The 24516-nt window shown below is 54.0% G+C and overlaps 1 pseudogene; it reads right to left on the reverse strand.

Moving 5' to 3' along the window:
• Positions 1–5084: 5084 nt before the first annotated feature.
• LOC139361721 (SH3 domain and tetratricopeptide repeat-containing protein 1-like) lies at positions 5085–23315 on the reverse strand (annotated as a pseudogene).
• Positions 23316–24516: the final 1201 nt, after the last annotated feature.

Here is a 24516-nt window from a genome sequence, read left to right on the forward strand (position 1 = left end):
ACCGCAGTGTGTGTACATCCTTTCGGTCATCTTGTTCCTTCTATCCAAAGTGCGAGAGGATGATAGTACTCCCAATATCGCAAGGGGCTTGGACCTCCACTGAGATATATTCCCTCACCTCCAGCCGGGGAGAGGAAGATGGTATCCCCAATATCACAGGGTTGTGCATCCCTTTGTGATACTGTTCCTTATATCCTGGGATGGAAGATAATACTAGTGGCAACACCGCGGGGATTTTACACACCCACTGTGCTATTGTTCCAAATAATATGATATGATGCCCAGTATCACAGGGGTGGCACATCCTCCTGTGATATTGTTTCTTATATTCAAGGGGAGAGAATGCTATTACTCCCATTATCGCAGGGTTGTACACACCTCCTGTGATATGGTTCCTAATATCCCGAAGAAGAGAGCATAATATTACTCTCAATATCTCAGCGGGTGTACACCTCGTTTCTAATATTTTTCACAATATCCAAGATGGGAGAGGATGATAAGACTCCCAATATGCCAAGATGTGTACAGCCACCTGTGATATAGTTCCTAACATCCAGGTGGGGATAGGATGATATTACTGCCCATATCGCAGGAGTTGTAAAACTCCTTCGATATTTAGCCTACGATGCTGAGGGGAGTGAATGATATTACTCCCAATATCGAAGAAGGTGTACACCCCCCTGAGACACTACACCCAGTATTCACGTTGGGTGACGATGACAATATGCCCAATATCGCAAGGGATGTACACAAACCCTGGGATATTGTTCCTTATATCTAGAGTGGGAGAAGACGCTATTACTCCCAATAACGCAGGGGCTGCGGCTGTACACCCCTCCTGTGATATTGTTCTTAATATCTGAGGCAAGAGAGGATGATACTACAGCCAATATTGCAGGGGGAGTACAGCCACCCAGTGATGTTGTTCTTAATGTTCTCCACCTCCCTCCACCAGGGATATCGTTTCTAATATCCAGGGGAAGAGAGGATAACATTATGCCCAATATTGCAGGGGAGTGTGCACACCCTCTGTGATGTTGTTCCTAGTATCCAAAGGTAGAGACGGTGATGTTACTGGCCATATTGCAGGGGGTGTACATCCTTCTGTGATATCGTTTTTGACATTCAATGGGGGAGAGGATAACATGAATTCCAATGTCGCTGAAGGTGTACAGACCCCTGTGATGTAGTTCCTAATGTACAGGGAAAGAGAAGAGTATTGCTCTTAATATCGCAGGCGGTGTAACCACCCTGCCCCCTGTATGCTGTTCCTGATATGCAGCGGGGTGGAGGCTGATAGTACTCCCAATATCCCAGAAGGTGCACACACACCTGTGATATACTTCCTAATATCCAGCGGGAAAGAGGCTGATTTTACTTTCGATATCGCAGTGGGTGTACACCGCCCCCAACCCTGGGGTATCGTTCCTAATATCCAGGCGGGAAGAAGATGACATGGATGACAATATCGAAGGGGGTGGACAACTCTTCTGTGATATGGTTCCTGATATCCAGGGGGTGAATGGATGTTATTACTCCCAATAACGTAGGAAGTGTACAGCCACCCTGGGATTTTGTCCTTAATAACCACAGGGGAGAGGTGAGATTACTACCAACATTGCAAGGGGTGTACACCCTCCTGTGATATTGTTTCTTATATCCAGGAAAGGAGAAGATGGTATTACTACCAATATTGAAGAGATATACAACCCCCATGGGATATTGTTCTAAAGATACAGGTTGAAAGAGGATGAGACTCCATCCAATATAACAAGGGGTGTACATCCCACCTGTGACGTGAATCGTAAAACCTAGAAGAAGAGAGAATGACATTGCTTCCAAAAACTCACGGGGTGTACACCCACCCTGTGACATCGTTTCTGTCATCTAAAGGTAGAGATGGTGATACTTCTCCCACCACCAGAGAAGGTACACACCCCCCTGTGATATTGTTTCTCATAACTTGGGGGAGAGCATGATATTACTTCCAGTATGACAGTGGCTTGACACCGAGTCTGTGATATTGGTTCTGCACATCAACTCTGTGCCCCTCGTTTCCCATGCGTTCTCCCACACTTTTGAAACCTTGGGGAAGGCTTTGTCTTTGGGTACAGATGAAGAGACGAAGGGTCTGAGAGGTGAAGCAAGTTTGTTACTGGAAAGTGGTTCTGATCCAGACCCCAAGAGAGGTTTCTTGGATCTCACAGAAGAAAGAATTCGGGGCGAGTCCATAAAGTGAAAGCAAGTTTATTAGGAAAGAAAAGGAATAAAAGCAAGGCTACTCTGGCCAGGCACAGCGGCTCACTCCTGCAATCCTATAACTTTGGGATGCCGAGGCAGGTGGATCACCTGACGTGGTAAGTTGGAGACCAGCCTGGTCCAACATGGCAAAACCGTGTCGCCACTAAAATACAAAAGATTGACTGGGCGTGGTAGCAGGTGTCTGTAATCCCAGCTACTAGGAAGGCTGAGGCAGTAGAATCGCTTGAACCCAGGAGGTGGAGGTTGTAGTGAGCGAAGATCATGCCACTGCATTCCATTTCGGCCAACAGAGCGAGACTCCATCTCAAAAAAAAAAAAAAAAAAAAAAAGAAAAGAAAATAAAGAATGGCTGCTCCATAGGCAGAAAGGCACCAAAGGTCGCTGGTTGCCCATTTTCATAGTTATTTCTTGATCATACGCTACACAAGGGTTGGACTATTCATGAGTGTTCTAGGAAAGGGATGGGCAATTCCCAGAAATGAGAGTTTCTGCCCTCCCTTCTTCTGAGACCATGTAGGGAAACCTCCAGATGTTGCCATGGCATCTGTAAACTGTCGCGGTGCTGGTGGGAGTGTCTTGTAGTAGCTAATTCATTATAATTAGCACATAATGAGCCGTGAGGACAATCAGAGGTCACTCTCGTGGCCATCTTGGGTTTGGTAGGCTTTGGCTGACTTTACTGCAACCCGCTTTATCAGTAAAGTCTTTATGACCTGTATCTTGTACCGACCTCCTATCTCATCCTGTGACTAAGAATGCCCAGCCTCCTGGGAATGCGGCCCAGCAGGTCTCAGCCTCCCTTTACCCAGCCCCCATTCAAGATGGAGTCGCTCTGGTTCTCGTGCCTCTGACAAGTTGGCCTGGGTTGAGTGTTCCCTAGTGTGTGGTGGTTGGAGCTCTTCCTAGGAGTAAGAGGTATTGCCAGTAGGAAACAGGCCTCTGTTAGCCCGGGGGCTGGCACTCTGCCCCATTATATCGGCCTCATTTTAGTGGTGACAAAACTGGGGCTCAGAGACACCAACTCCCTCATCCCGAACCCCCAGACTGTCAGTGGTGGGCTGGGGTTTGAATGTGGGGCTTGAAGACCCATCATCTCCTCTGGTCCCCCAGACTCTGCTGCCCAAGAGGAACAGGATCCCAGGATCCAGGCCCCTCATGGCACCAGCCAGGGTGGGCGTAGATGGGGAGGCAGAAGTCCAAAGCCCGCCGGACTCTGAAGCAGGTCAGGGACCAAGAGAAACCCGGACCTACGGGCCCCACCGCAAGAAGAATGGCTGCAGGCCCGGCCCAGCGGACAGGAGGTCTGTGTCCTCAGTCAACGTGACGGCGCTTCCGGCTGCTCCAGCCAGGCCGTGCTGTCTTCACGTTTCCAATCATGCGGACTCCCCTCCAATTCCCAAACCCAACCCACAGAGACAGCGATCTGGGGTCCACGTGAGGTTTGTCAGCAGCTCTGACCCGCTGCTTCCCGCCAGCCCCGCGGCCGGTTCTGGAAAGTTCTCTGCTGCCCCCTGGTGGGGAGGCTCGAGGCAGGGCTCTGGCTGCAAGCATGGGGTCCCAGAACCTCCTGGCTCTGTCACTTCTGCTGGGTGGAAAACCAACCCAGGGCTGAAGCAGCAGATGGGTGCCTGATTCCTTATTATCAGAGCTCCGCCCAATGACAAGTCTCTCTCCGGGCCTCAGCTTCCCCTTCCATTAAACGAGGGGCTTGGGGGATACCAAGGAGGGGTAACTGCTTAGTGAGGATGGGAGGTTTCTTCTGGGGAGAGGAATACATTTTGAAACTAGATGGCGTGAGTGGTTGCACAGGACTGTGAATGTACAAATGCCACCACATTATTTGCGTTGAAATAGTTAATTGCATGCGATGTGAAAGTCACCTCATTTAAAGTGTTTAAAAGAGGGGTCTGGGAGAGTGCAGTGTATGTGAGAATCACGTGGGACACCCACAGTCTCTGAACGTCAGTTTCCTTGCGTAAACTGGCAAAGAGACCGTGTGAACTGTATTCCCTGGGGCCAAGAGATTCCAAGAAGGGAAACCTGGGATTCCTGGGACTGGGATGAGGGCCGGGGGCCGGAAGGGGAGGGGGTGGGTGGCGAGAGCTGGGGGGAAGCCCAGATAAGGCTTTCAATACTGGGTAGCAGCGTCTACACAGGCGGAGATCCTTGCATCTCACTTCCCGCAGGGCTGACCAGTGGCCAGAGGTGAGACTGGCCAGGCTCGGCCCAACCAAGTCTGGGAGCAAAGGACACTGAGTGAGGGATCCCCGGGGCCACCCTCACTGGCCTGCGGCTCTCCTGACACCACGAGAGAGCTCCAGGAGCTGACCTTGGGTCCTAATAGGGGACACCTTCCTGGCTCCAGGCTGGCAGGGTGGTGTGGTGGTCAGTGTACTGGGCTCTGCATGTCCGCCTCTACCTGCTGTGTGACGGTGGGCCAGACTCCTAACCTCTCTGTGCCTCTATTTCTTCAATGGCGAACAGGGACACTAACAGCCCCCACATCCGGGCACAGTGGCCTGAAGGTTAAAGGCAAGGGTGGCACGAGACCTACAGCAAGAACTCTGAGCAGGGAGAGCAGGGAGCTGCCCAGAGTTCAATCACCATCTCCCCTCTGGCCGCCAAGGAAACCGAGGTTCATGGTGACCTGGCCCAGGTCTGTTGGACTCACGGTCCTTCTCATCCCCAAGATCAGAGGGCTGCCACCAGGGAAGGAGCTGTCCCCTAGACACAGCCCAGGAAGCACACAGGGAAGGATGCCATGGGGACTTCGGTATGTTTTTGCAAAAAAAAAAAAAAAAAAAAACATTTATTGCTATTTGAACCCTGCTTTTATGCTTTCATTACCCAGAAAATGAGCTACGGGAGACACCAGGAGAGGCAGGAGATCATCCTCCTTGCACAAAACCCACTCCCTCGGATACTGTCCTCAGCGAGGGTGGCTGGAGGCCAACCAGGGGGCCCACCCGCAGAGTGGCAGAGGAGGTAGGTTGACCCTGTGGACGCTGAGCTCTGTGGCGAAGGTCCTGGCCTTCTGGTAGAAGAAGAGCCACTTCTCGCAGTCCAGGAGGAAGTTGTGGGAGATGGTGGCCGGCCGCGTGTAGATCTTCAGCTGTGCCTTCTTGTTGCCCAGGTCCACGGCGGCTGCCAGTGCCAGCTGGTAGTACCCGGCTGCATCAAACGGATCCTGAAGGGGACAGGTCATGGTCAGCAAAAGGGGGACTCGGAGCCCGTCTTCCCAGAGGCCGTTCCTGTGTCCAGGTCATTCCACATGTCCATCCGATGCTGGCTCACCCCATGAGCCCCGAAGCCTGTGACACTGCTGTGGTCTCAGCTGCAGGAGGTGGGGACGACCCTGACACCCCTGGAAGCCTTCCTGACTGTCCCTACGCCCCACTCACCCCAAGCCTCCTGCCCCAGTGCCACCCTCTCTGCAGGCAGTGGCTGCTTTCCCCATGGACTGAGGTCAGGGCAGATCCTGCCTGCTCTGAGAGTTCCATGCAGGACCCGTGGCTCCAAGCCACAGCAGGGGCACTGCGTTGAGTGACCCAGGCTTCCCTCTGGCCCCTGTCCATGCTGACCATTTCCAGGCCCTCCACGGGCCAGGCCAGGTACAAAACCATCTCACAGGTGTCCTCTCTGGCAATGTTCCCTGAAATATTGACGGAGTGTGACTCCCCAGACATCCACTCCCATTTTCAATGCGTCTTTGGCTCAAACTCACCATCCCTGGGTTGGGATGCCGCCTCCCAGACCTCCTCCTTCACCCTCCCATCCCCCACCCGGCTTCTCCCCAGGCACCTCCTCCACATGGCGGTCACCCAAGGGACCTCTCTAAGACCCATGCCTGGCCTGTCCCTCTTTACCATCTCAAGATGGCTCCCAGGGCCAATGACAGAGTCCAAGATGCAGCAGTCCATTCCCTCACTGCCCCGCCTCTCACACGGAGCAGGGGCGTGAGAAGGCCCCGAGTCACCGCCACCGCTCATCCAACGCCCCCCGGCCCAGCCGAACACTGGACTCTGTGCTGGGTGCATGGTTGAGCCTAACGTCCTTGCTTCCAGTCTGAGGGACCTGGGAGTGAACACTGACCACACAGGGTGGCCCGGGCTGTGGCAGAGGGAAGCCCAGGAGGCCCCAGACTCAGCCGGGTGTGGAAGGCAAAGGCTTCCTGAAGGGGTGGGGGCTTCCCAACTAAACAGGAAGGAGCCAGCCAATGCATATGTCTGTGTGTGTGCCTGTGCATGTGAATGTGCGTGTTTGTGTTCCTGTGCGTGCATGTCCCTGTGTGTGCCTGTGTGCATGCCTCTGTGTGCACGTGTGTGTGTGCGCGCCTGTGTGTGCGTGTGCCTGTGCCTGTGTGCATTTGCGTGTGCATTTCCATGTGCCTGTAGTGAGTGACAGCCTGAGCCAGTAAACACCTAATCCACCCTATTCCAGGGCTCACTCTTATGTGTAGACTAAAGGGGACCCCATTTTAGAGGCAATTGGCAAAGATGCCCATTTACCCCTGCTTCTCTGCCAGCCTTCCAGGTCCTATCCAGCCCGGCTTCTTCTCCCACTCCTCTGGGCCCTGGGTCCAGAGCCTCCTATACATGGAGGAGGGTGTAGCCTTGGAAAGACAGCCGCCATTGGATAATTCCAAGGGGACCTCCCTGTGGGAAGCTGGCCTGTGCTGACAGCATAGTCACGATGAGGCCCAGAGGGCTGTGCATAGGAAGGAAGACTGTGCATGGGAAGGAGGACTGTGCATGGGAAGGAGGACTGTGCACGGGAAGGAGGGCTGTGCACGGGAAGGAGGGCTGTGCACGGGAAGCAGGGCTGTGCATGGGAAGGAGGGCTGTGCATGGGAAGCAGGGCTGTGCATGGGAAGGAGGGCTGTGCATGGGAAGGAGGGCTGTGCATGGGAAGCAGGGCTGTGCATGGGAAGGAGGGCTGTGCATGGGAAGGAGGACTGTGCATGGGAAGGAGGGCTGTGCTACTTGGCGCTTTCCTTTCTCCTGGACAGGCGGAGTGGGCGGCAGGCTTGACCAAGAGAGATAAAGGCCTCTTCTGGGAGGCCCGTCCCCCTGGGTCCCAGGCGTGCCCCTGAGTGGTGAACAGCGTCCCCCTGGGCCTGACACTTGGCACCTCCCTATCTGGCTGGGACTTGGGAGGCCACAGAAACCACATCTGACCACCAGGTGTCGCCAGTACTGGGCGGGGGCCTCCCGGGCAGCCCCAGGCCTGCGGTGGGGTATACGGGGAAGGGTCTTAGGGCTGCCCCAGCTCCTCATGTTGTTCTAAGGCCCCCAAGATCTCGGCCCTTGGACTGGAGTGCCCTGGCCCCTCAGCCCGTAAGGAGCACTGACACGAGGCTGGTGTGATGCTAAGGAGGGGCGGTGCCCGCTGGGCAGATGGGTGGAGACACCACAGGTCTCAGTCTGCCAATCCCAGCTCTCCACCCCTGCAGGGCTGGGGGCAGAAGGAGCACAGCACCTCCCCTCGAGACACACCCGACCTAACAAGGCCTCAGCCTGGCTGGCTGGGGCCCCGCCCCACTGCACCTGCCCTGAGCTGGGGTTTCCCTGTCTGTGAACCCAATGGTAAGACACTGGTCCCACCCCACCCTTCTTGGGTGATGGGAAGATTCAAGGTGTCTCGGACTCCAGGAAGGAGTTGCTCAGTGCAGGCTGGCACCCTGGGCAGGCTTCCTAGAGGAGGCGCCAAGATTTGGGTTAGATCTTGCAACGTGGATTCAATGTGAGGATGATGCCGTCCTCTGAAATGTCACTCTCCCGACCCTGTTTTCTTTGTTAAATGCACCTTGACACTTGACTGTCAAGACTCAGCTTTGGTGTCACCTCCTCCAGGAGGGCCCCCTGACTACAATCCCCCTTCTTTACCCAGAGGCCACCATTGCCCACTCATGTGTCAGCCTCCCTGGCTGAGACTGAGTTCTTGAGGGTGGGGCCTGGACATCTGGGGAGCTAGGTTTTACCTGCTAACCTTGCCGGCTCCTCCAGCTGGGTGTAGAGCTCCAGGGAAGCCACTGGGCCATTCCTAAGGAAGGCTGGAACCCAGGCCTCTGGGGTCCGGATGGAGATCCCACTGCAAGGGGGCCAGGAACACCCCGAGCCCTGACCCTCCCCACCCACCTTCAGGTCGTAGAAGATGATGTCACCGAGCACCAGGTACACCTTCACGTAGTAGAGGGTCTCCTCGTCGAACTCCAGCGGCGAGTTGCAGAGCTAAACGGCCTTGAGGTAGAAGTGCTCCCCCAGCTTGCCATGGCCCAGCCGGTGGTGCAGGGCGGCCAGCCGGTGGTAGGCCACACGCTTGTTCGGCAGGTCCCCTGGGGTGCAGGCCAAAGGGGCAGGTGTGAGGATGTGGCTCTCTGGGGCAGGGAGGGAAGATGCCCCTCAGGAGCAGGTATACAGACCCCAGGCAGCACACGTGGCTTGTCTCCAGGCACCTGTGGTCACCTGGGCAGCTCTGGCCATTCCGTTCCAGGTTCCCAGACTCACTTTTCCATCTGCAAAGCAGAACTAATAAGGCCTGCCCCTGTCTACTGAGAGGCTTTGGCAAAGTCGGACTTGGATGGCCCAGTTCTGTGCCTACACATAGCCACCTGCCTTTGCTCACCAGGGGAGCCCAAAAGCCATGCAGTGCAGGTGCTCCCGGGCTCCCCGGCTCCAGGCAACCCACAGACGTGACATCCGACTCCTCCTGGGTGTGTCCTGACTACCTTGGGGAGTCAGCTGCACACCTACTGTGTACTGGGCCACGGGGCACAAGGCGCTGGGGCATGTGGCCTGCCTAGGGTTCCCTGTCTCTGGAGGGGGACAGATGACCCTGGCACAGCACCAGGGGATGCACGGCCTTAAGGGGCAGACTGCTGGAAGGGGAACTGGGATTTTATCAGCCAGAGAGCCATGTGGTTGATGAGGGTGGGAAGGGCACAAGAGATAGGGAATGTGCCACTCAGCCTGACACATACAGGGACCAACGAGATGCCTGGGATGTCTGGAAGGCAGAGGGCACACTGGGAGGCCCTTGTGGTCAGCAGCGGGAACAGGCAGAGGAAGCAGAGCTCAGTCAGGCAGGGAGCTCTGCACTGCGTGAGAGACCTCGGGCTGTGCCCCACAACCGGACGGGGAAGCCAGTTGGGCAGATCTGCCTGCCTGGACAGGAGACCAGGAAAATCCAGCAGCTGTTTCAGCTCCTGGCCTGCAGACCTGGAGGCTGGGCTCTGGCAAAGTGTGGGTCCTGGCAGGGCGGGGGCTCAGGGGATGTACCCAGAGTGATGCTGAGTGCTAGGGCCATGTAGGCAAACTCCAAGTCCTCCTGGGGCTCCTCCAGTGTGGCCAGCAGTGACACCAGCTTGTTGCACAGCTGTAGCTGCAGCTCCACCTTGCGGTTGCCCGTAGTCACTGCCAGGGGCAGGGCCCGGTCCTACCACACAGGCAGGTGGGGTCAGGTTTCCCGCAGCACCCACCTTGCCCAGCGCCCTCCTCAGAGCTCAAACACGTGCTTGGAGCTTCCCACACCCCAGCTACCCCTGCACCTCGACACAGCTCTGTGCTCTGGGATAACACACAGTTCAGACATCCAAGTTGGGGGCTGAAGAGTCACCTGAGGCCCATCCAGCTACACTCGACAGCCTCAGACCAGCCTCTCCCAACTGGGCACCGGGGGTCTGACTGGGGGGAGCCAGCACTCCTCTCTGCTCTAAAAACACCACATTGATCTGTGCCCAGGGCTGAGCCACACTGTGAGCTCAGAGGAAGGGAGAAGCCGTCCCTCTTCGGGGTGTATGCAGACCTGGGTCTCCCACTGATATGCTGTGTGTCCTTTGGCATGTCCCTGTGCCTCTCTGAGCCTCAGTTTCCTCATCTGGAAGATGGGGACAGGACTTCCCACTCAGGGTTGCTTGAGGTCATCAGGTACAAGGGGAGAGCCATTGTCACGTCCAGGCCCCGAGCGTTTGTCCCAGGCAGGGGCATGGTCAATATCATTCCCGGTGAGACCACTTGTAAACTCATCATGTGCATGGGTGGCCCTGCCTCCATTTGGGAGGCCTCTACCCTGCCACACCTGTGCCTCAGGCCTCCAGGTGCCCCACTGAGGCCCACCCACATCAGCCCACAGGCAAGCTCACCCGGTAGAAGGACATGCCTTCCTCCCGCTCCCAGGCCCCATTGAAGAAGATGTCTCCAGCTGCCTCAAACAGCTCCAGCCCCAGGTTGAGGTTGCCTGTGTACAGGTCCACATTCTGTGCCACCTGAAAGGAGACAGAAGTTCCCTCAAGACCCACACCTAGCGAGGTGGCTACGCGCACCTTTGCTAGGCTCCTTCCTCTCACACACTACAGGTACACTTGAGCATTTTTCAGACCCTGTGCATTAGGGCTGCCCCCACCACTGGCATGAGGACAATGAACTGATGCTCCTGAGTGCCAGGAGGTGACTGAGCAGCTGCAGCCCAGGAGCCCGACACCTGTGAATCCTACCAACAGGGCTAGCCCTAGCCCACTCCCCCTGCACTCAAAGGAGTCTCCGTGGCCCCCAGATTGCTGGGAGCCTAGCCCCTGGCTCCTTTCTGCGTTGCCACATCCCTGCCACATCAGCAGTGTTTGTGGGTGGGCCTGGTCCCCTCTTGGCCATGAGCTCTTCTTCCCTCTCCTCAGCTCAAGGAGGTATATAGCAGGTGCTCAATAATGAAAGCTTCATCAGGCTCGTGGGCTTCACAATTTGTTCCAGATCACACTGTGTTTGGGAAAGCCTCTGAAAACAGCCACTATGATAGATTCATTTTATAAGGAGATGTGCCACATGTCGCTTGGAGCAAGTTCTTCTGTGTGTTAATTGAGTGGTCACATTATTTGAGCATGTGCTGTATACCAGCAGGTGCTGTGCACTGTGGGGGGCCGCGCCTCTGCCCTCAGGGAGAAGATGCTGGCCACCGGGGGAGGATGTGAGGGAACCAGTTGGAGGGAGGGAAAAGGCACACAACAGGTGCTCAGCAGTGGCTTAGGAATGAGTGGATGGATGGATGAATGGATGAGGAGATGTAGACACATGGATGGATGGAAGGGTGTGTGGATAGATGAATGCTTGGATGGATGGATGGATGGATGGATGGATGGATGGATGGATGGATGGATGGATGGATGGGTGTGTGGATAGATGAATACTTGGATGGATGGATGGATGGATGGATGGATGGATGGATGGATGGATGGATGGATGGGTGGGTGGGTGGAATGATGTGTGTATGTATGTATGCGTGGGTAGATAATGTATGGATGGGTGGAGGGTAGATGATGTATGTACATGTGGATGGATAGATGGTGGATAGACGAATGTATGGATAAACAAATGGACAGATAGATGTATGGAGGGATGGATTAATAGGTAGATTGGTGGGTAGATGGATAAATGATGGATGGATGAATGGACGAACAGGTGAATGGATGGATGGGTGAAAGGATGGATGATGGATGGATGGATGATGGATGGATGGATGGGTGAATGGATGGGTGGGTGGATGAATGGATGGGTGGATGAATGGATGGATGATGGATGGATGGATGGAAGGATGAACAGGTGAATGGATGGATGATGGAAGTATGGATGGATGATGGATGGATGGATAAATGGATGGATGATGGATGATAGATGATGGATGGATGGATGGATGGATGATTGATGGATGGAAGGATGAACAGGTGAATGGACGGATGATGGAAGGATCAATGGACGGATGGATGGATGAACAGATGAATGGATGGATAGACCGGTGAATGGGTGGATGATAAAAGGATGGATGAATGATGGATGGATGAATGGATAGATGGATGAATGATGGATGGATGGAAGGATGAACAGGAGGTGAGCGGATGGATGATGGAAGGAGGGATGGATGATGGATGAATGGATACATGGATGAATGGACAGATGGATGGATGGAAGGATGAACAGGAGGCAAGTGGATGGATGATGAAGTATGGATGATAGATGCATTCATAATGGATGAATGGATGGATGGATGGATGGATGGAAGGATGGATGGATGATGGATGGATGGATGGATGGATGGAAGGATGGATGGATGATGGAAGGATGGATAGATGATGGAAGGATGAATGGATGGATGGATGTACAGCTGAAAAAGTGAATGGATGGATACACGGGTGAATGGATGGATGATAAATGGATGGATGAACGATGGAAGAATGGACACGAATGGATGATGGATGCATGGATGGATAAATGGAAAGATGGATTGATGGAAGGATGAACAGATGAATGCATGGATGATGGAAGAATAGATGGATGGATGGATGGATGAAAAGTGAATGGATGGATACATGGGTGAATGGATGGATGATAAAAAGATGAATGATGAATGAATAGATGGACAGGTGAATGGATGGATCATGGATGGATGGAAGATGGTTGGATGGATAGAAGGATGAACAGCTGAATGGATGGATAATGGAAAGATGGATGGAAAGATGGATGAAAGGATGGATGGATGGAAGGATGGAAGGATGGAAGGATGGATGGATGAATGGATGGACGAACAGGTGAATGGATGGATGAAGAAATGAATAGATTAATGAATGATGGATGGATGGATAGAAGGATGAACAGTTGGATTGATGATGGAAAGATAGATGGAAGGATGGATGGATGGATGAACAGGTGAATGGATGGATAAAAAGATGGATGGATGATGGATGATGGATGGATGGATGATGGATGGGTGGAAAGACGAACAGATGAATGGATGGATGATGGAAGGATGGATGGATGGATGGACCCACAGGTGTATGGGAAGATGATGGAAGAATGGATGGATGGATGGATGGATGATGGATGGATGGAAGGATGAACAGGTGGATGGATGATGGATGGATGGATGGACAGATAGATGGATGATGGAGGGATGGATGGACGAAGGGATGGATGGATAGATGATGGATGGATGGACGGAAGGATGGATGATGGATGGATGGATGGGTGAATGGATGGGTGGATGGATGATGGATGGGTGGATGAATGGATGGGTGGATGAATGGATGGATGATGGATGGATGGAAGGATGAACAGGTGAATGGATGGATGATGGAAGTATGGATGGATGATGGATGGATGGATAAATGGATGGATGATGGATGATAGATGATGGATGGATGGATGGATGGATGATTGATGGATGGAAGGATGAACAGGTGAATGGACGGATGATGGAAGGATCAATGGACGGATGGATGGATGAACAGATGAATGGATGGATAGACCGGTGAATGGGTGGATGATAAAAGGATGGATGAATGATGGATGGATGGAAGGATGAACAGGAGGTGAGCGGATGGATGATGGAAGGAGGGATGGATGATGGATGAATGGATATATGGATGAATGGACAGATGGATGGATGGAAGGATGAACAGGAGGCAAGTGGATGGATGATGAAGTATGGATGATAGATGCATTCATAATGGATGAATGGATGGATGGATGGATGGATGGAAGGATGGATGGATGATGGAAGGATGGATAGATGATGGAAGGATGAATGGATGGATGGATGTACAGATGAAAAAGTGAATGGATACACGGGTGAATGGATGGATGATAAATGGATGGATGAACGATGGATGGAAGAATGGACACGAATGGATGATGGATGCATGGATGGATAAATGGAAAGATGGATTGATGGAAGGATGAACAGATGAATGCATGGATGATGGAAGAATAGATGGATGGATGGATGGATGAAAAGTGAATGGATGGATACATGGGTGAATGGATGGATGATAAAAAGATGAATGATGAATGAATAGATGGACAGGTGAATGGATGGATCATGGATGGATGGAAGATGGTTGGATGGATAGAAGGATGAACAGCTGAATGGATGGATAATGGAAAGATGGATGGAAAGATGGATGAAAGGATGGATGGATGGATGGATGGAAGGATGGAAGGATGGAAGGATGGATGGATGAATGGATGGACGAACAGGTGAATGGATGAAGAAATGAATAGATTAATGAATGATGGATGGATGGATGGATAGAAGGATGAACAGTTGGATTGATGATGGAAAGATAGATGGAAGGATGGATGGATGGATGAACAGGTGAATGGATGGATAAAAAGATGGATGGATGATGGATGATGGATGGATGGATGATGGATGGGTGGAAAGACGAACAGATGAATGGATGGATGATGGAAGGATGGATGGATGGATGGACCCACAGGTGTATGGGAAGATGATGGAAGAATGGATGGATGGATGGATGGATGGATGGATGATGGATGGATGGAAGGATGAACAGGTGGATGGATGATGGATGGATGGATGGACAGATAGATGGATGATGGAGGGATGGAAGGACGAAGGGATGGATGGATAGATGATGGATGGATGGACGGAAGGATGGATGATGGATGGATGGATGATGGATGGATGGATGGAAGGACCCACAGGTGTATGGGAAGATGATGGAAGAATGGATGGATGGATGGTGGATGGATGGATGGAAGGATGAACAGGTAAATAGATAGATGACGGAAGGATGAATGGATGGGTGGATGGACAGGTGAATGGATGGATAAACGGGTGAATAGATGGATGATAAAAGGATGGATGAATGATGGATGGATGAAAGGACAGATGGATGGATGATGGATGGATGGATGGAAGGATGAACAGGTAAATAGATGATGGAAGGATGAATGGATGGGTGGATGGACAGAGAGTGAACAGCACAGGGGTCGTCCTGCATCCCTTGCCACCCCCCTGATGTACAGGTCCACCAGCTCACTCTGTCGCAGGATGTAATAGATCTTCCCTGCTTGCAGCCAGGCATGTGCCTCCTTCTCTTTCTTCTGGAGGTCAATGAAAATTCCCAGACTTCGTTTGGTGTAGTCCAGAGAGGATTTGTAGGCCCTGGAATCACAGAACAAGGGCTCTCATCCTCCTGGAACCAGTCTGCCTCCTCTCGTGGGTCTGGTGACAGATGAATCTGGAATGTGGGGACTGGGAACGGCCCTCTTGTATGTGCAGTGTTCTGCCCTTCCCAGGCTGCTGGGAGGGCCAGGGTGAACACACACGGCATGGAAAAGATGAAGGACATCCTTCTGAGGGAATCGAGCATCATGCTGCCCTGTGGCAGGAGGAATGTGCTAGTCCATCTCCCCTGCCTCCCAGACATGGCCTGTGTCTTCTCCAGACGCACCAAGAGCCGTTAGTGTTCAGAGGCTATCTAGGCCGATGGTTCTCAAGGTGTGCAGGCATCACAGTCACCCGGAGGCCTGTCCTTATAGCTTGCTGGCCCTGCCCCCAGAGCTTCTGGCTCCACAGGCCTGGGCCAGGCCCTAGAACTCCCACTTGCCACAGGCTCCTAGGTGACATGGATGCTGCTCTGCTGGTCCAGGGACTACACTTTGAGAAGCATGGCTCTAGCACACTGACCCATTTTCCTTCTGTGAACCTGAGGCCAAGACTGGAGCCAGTCTCCCGGGTCCCCATGGAATCTGGCCCCTTCCCTGCTCTCTCAGTAAGTCCAACACTTGAGGGGCTGTGACTGCAGCAATGTCACCAGGCCCTGTGGGTGGGGTGGCCAGGGCCATGGTTACCCCACCAGGTCAGCATGCTCGGGGGAAGCCGAGTGGGCCACATATGGGACGTGAGACCTTGAAACCCTGCCCCGGGGAAGCAAGTGACACAATTGGCTCTGTCTTCTGTGGGAGAGAAGCCACAGGTGGCTGCTTTGGTCACATTTAAGGGGACAGATGAAGGCCAGGAGTCAAGACTCGGGGCAGGCAGAGGTCAGATGACAAAGGCCACCATAGTAGGAAGAACAGCCCAGAGTGCACGTGCACGTACTGCCTCTGCTGGGGTTGAGATGACCTTTGACCCAACAAGGGAGACTCAAGCTGGGACTCACAAGCCAGCAGCAGCCCTGGGACGACCCCAGACCCACCAGCTCAAAGCATCTGATGCCAAGGAACCAAATGATCCAAAGGAAAGGGGCTGAGGAGGCCCTGGGCCAGCTTCCCTGTGCCCCCCTCCCTGCCACCCCAACCCCCTTGCACCCCTCCACACCCCCACCACTGCAAAGCCAGTCCTCACCACTAGGTGCCCAGGGACAGGTAGAGCTGACTGGTGGTCTCCAGGAGCTGCCCCCTCCAGCACCTGGTCGGCCACCTCGCGGGCAAGGGAGAGCTGGAACTCATGGTAGATGACACACTGGGTCTCGCTGGGCATGACGACGCTGTAGAAGTAGCACAGCCGCTGGACGGCCCGCTGCTGGCCTGGGCAGAAGACAAAATGGAAGACGTCAGCCTCCCAGCATCGAAGCGAGGCTGGCTGGGTTCAGAGGCCTCTGCTCTGTGCTTGTCTCTTTCACACCTCTGTGAACCTGGGCCCCATAGGCAGGGAGCCTGGGCTCAGACAGGCCATGCACCTGTGCAAGGGCAGGCGCCGAGCACACCGTGACATGGGCACAGCTTGGTGCACATGCTCATGGTACAGGCCGGCCTTCTTTACAACTCCCAGGGCCGAGGTTCTGGCCAGGCTCGGCCCTTGCACCAGGCCATCTATTTCTGCTTCACAAAGCCCCTCTGGCCAGGACCAGGGCCACCTTCAGCCTGAGATGATGAGACCAGGGACACAAGTAGCCCCTGTCACAGATGGAACCCTGAGAGAGCAAAGCCAAGCATCACGTCTGCCACACACGGCATCATGTTGGGGGAATGGGGTTCAAAGCCGGCCCCTGGCATTTCCACACATGCTTCTCTCATGCAACAAGGCTCCAAACCCACAGGCTCACTGGCCTCTCCCAAAGCCAGGGCGCTGGGAACGGTGGAAAGCTTCTGATTTTCTAGTGTCAGAAACATTCCGAAGATTAACAAAGGAAACCAGGTACGCCGAATGGACATCTGTCACACACGCCCCCCAACAACAGCTGAATACACAGTCCTCTTGAGCGCCCATGGGACATTCCCCATGACAGACCATGTGCCAGGCCACAAAACGAGCCTCAGTGAAGGGAGAAGGACTGAGACCAAAGCACAGGTGTTCTTCAGCTGTACTGGCACGAAACTGGAAATCGACAGTGAAGGAAACGTGGGAAATTCAAAAATATGTGAAAACTACACACTCCTTAACAACCAGTGAGTCAAAGAAGAGACCATCAGGGAAACTGAAAATTAATTTGAAAAGAATACAAACAAATGCACAGCCCGGGCCAGCACGGTGGCTCACACCTCTCATCCCAGCACTGTGGGAGGCCGAGGCGGGAGGATCGCTTGAGTCCAGGAGTTTGAGATCAGCCTGGGAAACATGGTGAAACCCTGTCTCTATAAAAAAAAAAAATACAAAAATTAGCCGGGTGTGGCGGTGCACATCTGTAATTCCAGCTACTCAGGAGGCTGAGGCATGAGAATGACTTGAACCTGGGTAGAAGTTGCAGTGAGCCAAGATTGCACCACTGCACCCCAGCCTGGGCAATAGAGCAAAACTTAAAAAAAAAAAAAAATAGCACAGTGTATCAAAAACACCAAGATGTAGCTAAGGCAGTGCTGAAAGGGAAATTTATAACTGTAAATGTCTACATTCAAAGAAAGAAGAAAAATCTCAAATCAAAAGCCTAACTTTCCACCTTAAGAAACTAGAAAATGAACTAAACCCAAAGTGAATAAAAGGAAGAACATAATAAACGTGAGAGTGGAAATGGGAAGTAAAAATACAGAGAATGGAAAAACAAAAGAAATAATCAACAGAACCAAAAGTGGGTTTTTTGAAAATAATAACAAAATTGACAAATCTTTCACCAGACTGACCAAGAAAACAAAGATGGGGCACAAACGACTAAAATCAGAGACTGAGCACCATGGCTCATGCCTGTCATCCCAGCACTTTGTGAGGCCGAGGGGGAAGGATCGCTGAGGCCAGCATTCAAGACCCCCCTGGGAGAACACGATGAGACCCCATCTCTAATAAAAATAAACAAACAATTACAAACCCAAGTTTCTAAAATCAGAAATGAAAGAGGAAACATGATTGCCGACCTGACAGAAATAAAAGGATTCCATGAAAACACTACGAACAATTGTACACCAAGAAGCCAGACCATCTAGACACAACAGCCAGACTCTTAGAAGGACACAAACTACCGAAAGTGACTCAAAAATGACCCCAAGGAAGCATGTGGGGTATCAGCCCCGCCCTCGGTCTCCCCGACCGTTCAGCTCAGGGTGGGGAGACAGGGAAGCATGATCCCCGTTCCCTGGCCTGCATTTCCAAGTCTGAATCCCCCAGCACCCAGAGGAGGGCCTCGTAGGAGGAGGTACCACAGGCTATTGTGCCAGGAGCCACCGGAGGCTGCAGTGGGGACTGGGGCGCTGGGTTCCTGGAGGGTCTCCTTCCAGTCAGAGAATGTCCCTGGGGAAGAAGCCTGGGTCTGAACCCCCCAACCTTCCTTGGGCAGATGTGTGGGACCGCGGCCCCTTCACACGGTCCTTTCCAAAATCTCATCACTCCTAGGGCCAAGAGTGGGTGCCAGGCCTGTGCTGGGAAATGAGCAGATTCAGATTTGGGCACAGCCCCTGGAGCTCTGGTCCAGGCCACAAGAGGCACCTCTGAGTGGTCTCACTATGCCATGACAAAGCGCTGCAAGGCAGAGGGGACTCAGCAGTATCCCTTGTCTCAGCCATTTCCCTGCACTCAACTTCCTCAGCTATTCTCTGCGGCCTAGATTGCGGACAGCCCTGCCCAGCTACTGTCCGTTCACTGCTCGGTCTGCAGTGACTGTTCGATAGCACTCCGTGGCTCCCCAGTGCTCTTGGGGAAAAGGCCAAGCCACAGCCTGAGGCCCCAGGCCCTGCTTAGCTCTCCAGAAGAGCTTCTCACCATCCAGCACCCAACCCACCCACTCCCAACTCTGCACCTCCCTGCATAAGCCCTGCTCACTCACCCCACTCACACCCCACTCATCTCCGCTCCCACTTCCGTTCACTCACCCCCACTCACACCACACTCATCCCCACTCACACTCCCGCTCACTCACCACCACTCACACCCCACCCATCCTCGCTGACTCACCCCCACTCGCTCACCCCTGGGCCTTCACACAGGCTACACCATCAGCCCCTCATCCACACCTATTACTTGACTAAATCCTCTTAACCCTCTGGGCCCAGACTAAAGAGGCTTCCCTAACCCGGGGCCAAGTGCTGCCCCGCCATCACGCCACTCACCCTTTTGTGGCTTCTCTGGCCTGAAGCTCACATTCCCACGCTCAGCACCTCCCTCCCGAGGACCCCACAAGCCCCTTTTGTGGGTGGGGCCTGGCACACTCAGCACGAGCTGCTTTTGCGTGAACTGCTCTTTGGCTTTGGGCAATCACCCGCCCCTGTGTCCTCTGTGAAGTGGGATGACCGGTGCACAGGGCTGCCGAGATACCAAGCAAACACAGGCACAAGAACTGGCGTTCAGGGCCTGGCTCAGGGAGGGGCCCCAAGTCCTAGCTCAGCACAACATGCCTTGATCACAGGGTTATGTCTAGGGATTCCCAGCACACAGGACTTTCCGTGCTCAAGGCAGGATGGTCCCTGGGCAAACCAAGAAGAGCTGCCTGCCTCAGTAGGGTACAGAGGGCCTGGCCCTGCATGGGAACGGCCTGTCTCCAGGGCGTTTGCCAACATCTGCTGCTGGCCATGACTCAGCGCTTTCGATGGTGGGAAAACCACCACTTGTTTCCGAATCACAAACCCCAGGTGTGCCCTGACCCAAGTGGCCCCAGAAGGCTCACAGGAGGAACTGGGGCACTCACTCTCCACGTGGTCCATCTCCACGGCCACCAGAAGGACCCACTCGTAGTAGCCCTTGCACTGCTGGGCCGGGCCCTGGCGGGTGAAGAGGTAGCCCAGGAGTATGTGGGTGAAGTCCCGGCCACACTGCCCACAGGGAAGCCTCGAGAACAGACGTACAGCCTCCAGGAGGTAGTGCTGGGCCAGCTGGTCCCAAAGTTGGCCAGCAACACTGCCTGGTTCCTCCGCTGGCCCAGGTCCCAAGCCACCGGTAGTGCGTGGTAGTAGCCCTTGGCTGCCTGCCTCGTCTGTCCGTCCTCTTCAGAGCCACGGCCACCAATGTTGGCAATCACACCCTCCTGGTCCTCGCTGACCACCACTGTATCCTGGACAGACTGCAGGATGTTCAGGGCCACCAGGCTCTGCCTATGAAGCACATGCAACCAGGCCAGGGCCACCAGGGGGTCCACGATGGCACGGACTCCGGCAACAGCACAGGCTTCCACCGCCTGCGTCATGAAGGTGATGGCTGGGCCATGGTAGCCATGGTGGCTGTACGGCTGGGCCAGGCTGGCGTGGAGAAGGCCGCGCAGCGCCTGGCCTGTGCCCGGGGTTAGGGAGGCCAGCGCTCGCCTGAGGTAGTGGGAAGTCTGGGTGGGGAGGCTCTGGGGCTGGAGGGCGTTCTGGAGCACCAGGTTCACGTTCCTCAGCGAACCAGCCAGCGAGTCCTGTGTCCTCAATGAGGCCACCTTGACACAGCTCAGCACCAGGTGGGGCAGGCACTCGCGGCTGTAGATGTCAGCCAGGAGTAGGCAGCAGTCTGAGAGCCACGCAGCGTCTGGGGCTCCCGAGTCCCTGTGCAAAAACAACAGCTGCTCTAGGAAGGGCAGGGCCTCCTCAGGCTGCTTGAGGTGCACGTGGTGCCTGGCCAGCAGGAAGCAGGCCCGGGCCTAGGCCTGCTGGCTCTGGCCACCCACCGCCCACTGCAGCACCAGCTGCAGGAGCTCCCCGTCCGCCTCGGTGCTGCAGATGTGGCCAGGCGTCCCCAGGGGCACGGCCATGGCTCTGGGAACCACCTGTGTACACTTCTCCCGGTTCTGCTTCCAGTAAATGCCGGCCAGGTTGGCGTACACAGCCACCACCAGGAACAGGTCCCCGAAGCTGCCCTCCAGGGCCCCCAGTGTTTCCTCCAAGTACACCCGGGCCTGGGACAGCTTGAGCCTCCTGCTGCACAGCCGCCCCAGGAGGAAGCAGAGCCTGGCCAGGGCCATGAGGAGGCCACTTTTCTTGGCCGCCCCTCAGGCCTGTGCCAGGCGCCCAGTCAGCTCCTACTCGTCGCTAAAGCTGCTGAACATGCTGCTCAGCCATGGCAGCGCCAGGTTGTACAGGCCACAGAAGCTGGCCTTGAATCCAGAGCTGTTCAGGAACAGCAGCAGTGAGCTCAGGGTCTCTGGATCCTCCCGGTTGTCCTCAGCTTCCAAGAAGAAGTAGGGCTCCTCGGGGTCCTGCAAGCTCAAGTTGCTGGATGCTACACAGAGACCCCAGGACGCTGGCTCCTGGGGGCAGCCTGGGCAGGTCTTGCATTGTTCCAGAACATTCTTCACCTTCGGGAGGGTCTCCTGTGGCTCCAGGCCCAGGCAAGGTGGAGGTATTTCTGCATGTCACAAAAACACCTAGACAGATTAGAGTCCAACAGTGAGTCCTTGGTCCACTTGGGGCAGGATCCCTGCATCCCCGTCCTTTGTGTCCCTGGCGCAGCTTGCCATGAGCCCTTGAGAATTATGCGCAATGCAAACCCAGGGTCTGGAGCACGTACGATCTCCGGGGACACAGAGAACACGCAGGCCCGTGGCCCGACTCTCCTACAAAATCACCCTCCTGTCCTGCTTTGTCGCCACCTCACGGCATGGTTTTAGGAGACTATGTCAGCTCAGTGATCCCTCAGAGATGCCTTTCCCTTTAGATAGAATCAAAGCCTTCTAACTGGACCCATGTATATGCAGCACTACAACTACCAATGTAACTTTTGTCAGCATATTGGGCCTCCCGGTGGGGTACAGGAATCCATGAAATCCTCAACAGCCAATCAGAGCTATTGATCAGCTCAAAAGCTGCTATGCAAAATTGGTAAAGCCACCGACGGCACAGGACAGGGGTGTTGTACCCATGTACCCAGCTCCGTGCAGGGAAACGGACCATCCCTGCAGGAAGGATGGGAAAGCTTCCAGGCCCCTGTGGCCACCTTCACATTGGATGGTCTGAAAACCTGAAGCCCTCGGTTCCTAACAAAGGCCAGCCTGCTCAAGCAACCCACTGGTGCCTGCTGGCTTTGGTGGATTCCTAGCCAAAGCCCCCTCCCAGAGGTGAGCAAACAAGCGCGTTTCCTGTTGGAAAACCTGGGATGAAAGGAGGCATTACTGGGAAGGAAAAAACCTAGATTTAAACAGACCCTCTGTTTCAAGCTCACTTGCAAAAAATATTTTCAATACAAACTGCCTCCTTATTCATCTGTAAAGCCTTGGCATTAAAAAAATAAATAAATATGATTTAGAGGCAAATGTGACTTGACTACACTAGATGAGCTAAGAAATCTCCCCCACCCGGCAGAGGCCCACAGCCCCTCCCAGCCACTACCCTGGCCTCCGGGGCAGCTGGAGAGCCACGTGCCTTTGCTCCAGAGACTTTGGCAGAGGGTGGAACCACCCCCTCCCCGAGGCAAACATACAACAGCCTTCCATTCCCCACTGGCTTCCCGGGCCTCCTGTGGGACCTTGTGCCTGCATCCCGAATGTACTGGGATGGATCCCATTCCCAGGGAACTTCCAAGGGCCCTTGGTGCATTCACATCACCAGGCTGTCCACATGCGGACCCTGTGTGAGGGGAAGCAACAGAGCCGCAGAGGGGAGACGGGAGAGCCTCCCTGAATCAGCCCCTCAGGAAGGAGCAGACCCTTCAGGGACCTCAGTTGAGGCCCCTGCAACCTAAGGCTCTGAATTCTGCTACCCGCTGAGGGCTGTGTGGCCTCCCATCTCTGAGGCAGAGCACAGGGCAAGCTGCAGCTTCTCCAGGTCATGAAAAAGGAACCCACAGCTACATGTGGGCCCCAGCAGTGGAAAGGATGCCCCACCTCGGTCGGGGACCAGGCGGGGGTCAGCATGTTCATTGGAAGAAGTGTGGGACCCCACAGCCTCCAGTGCCAGAGTAGACGGGAGGTTCAGGCCCACCTCAGGCGACATCCCCCAAGCCCCCAGCCCGCACCACAGAGGGGTGACTGTCGCATCCAATGCCCACTGTACTCAGCTCTGTCCCCTCCTCCGGCATTACCCCAAGGCCCAACGCATAACCAGAGGAAGCCTGAGCCACTGGCAAAACCCACCTTGTTCCTGCGGCTGCTCAGTCTCAGTTTCCTCTACTGAGTCTGCCAAGGGAGAAAAGAGAAGCAATGAACACCCCCAGCCAGCACCTCTGGGCCCATGTCAGGTTGAGCTGGTGTCGGTGTTGCAGGGTGAGAGCATTGCAGGGTGCAAGGGTTGAAAGTCACATCATCCTCTTCCCTCCTGGATCATGGGAACAACATCACTGGGGGGTGGACACTTTCTGCCATATTGGGAGTAACATCGTCTTCTGTGCCTTGGAATATTAAGGACAATATCATGGGGGGCCGTGTACATCTTCTGCAATATTGGGAATAATATTATCCCCTCTCCCCATGCATACTAGGAAAGATATCAGAGTGGGTGTTCACCTCCTGCGATATGGGGATACCATCTTCTCCCCTTCTCCCCTTCTGGATATCAGGAAGAGTATCACACGGGGGTTTAAGGTGTCTGCGATACTGGGAGTAATATCAACCTCTCAGCCTTGGAATATTAAGAAGAATATCACAGGGTGGATGTACACCCCCTACCATATTGGGAGTAATATCAGCCTCTCCTCTCCATGGATAATAGGAACAATATCCCAGGCTGGATGTACGCCTCCTGCTCTATGGGGAGTCATATCCCTTCCAGGGTACTCATAACAATATCACAGGGCGGGTGAACACAGCCTGCGATACTGGAACTATTATCATCCTCTCCCCATCCGGATACTAGGAACCATATCACAGAAGAGCTGTACCCTCCCTGCGATATTGGGAGTAATATCATGTGCTTCTTCCATGAATATTAGGAGGAATATCACCGGGTGGCTGTCCATTCATTGCTATGTTGGGAGTCATGTCATACTCTACCACCTGGATATTAGGATCAGTGTCACAGGGTGAGTGCACACCTACTGCGATATTAAAACTAACATCATGTTCTCTGTCCCTGGATATTAGGAACAACATCACAGGTAGGTGTACACCCCCTGCAGTATTAAGAGCAATAATATGATTAATTAGTAAACATCAATGATTGATTTTAATAATTACCAGGCTGATCTCGAACTCTTGAC

This window comes from Macaca nemestrina, unplaced genomic scaffold, assembly GCF_043159975.1.
Source record: "Macaca nemestrina isolate mMacNem1 unplaced genomic scaffold, mMacNem.hap1 Scaffold_98, whole genome shotgun sequence".
Taxonomy (NCBI): Eukaryota; Metazoa; Chordata; class Mammalia; order Primates; family Cercopithecidae; genus Macaca; species Macaca nemestrina.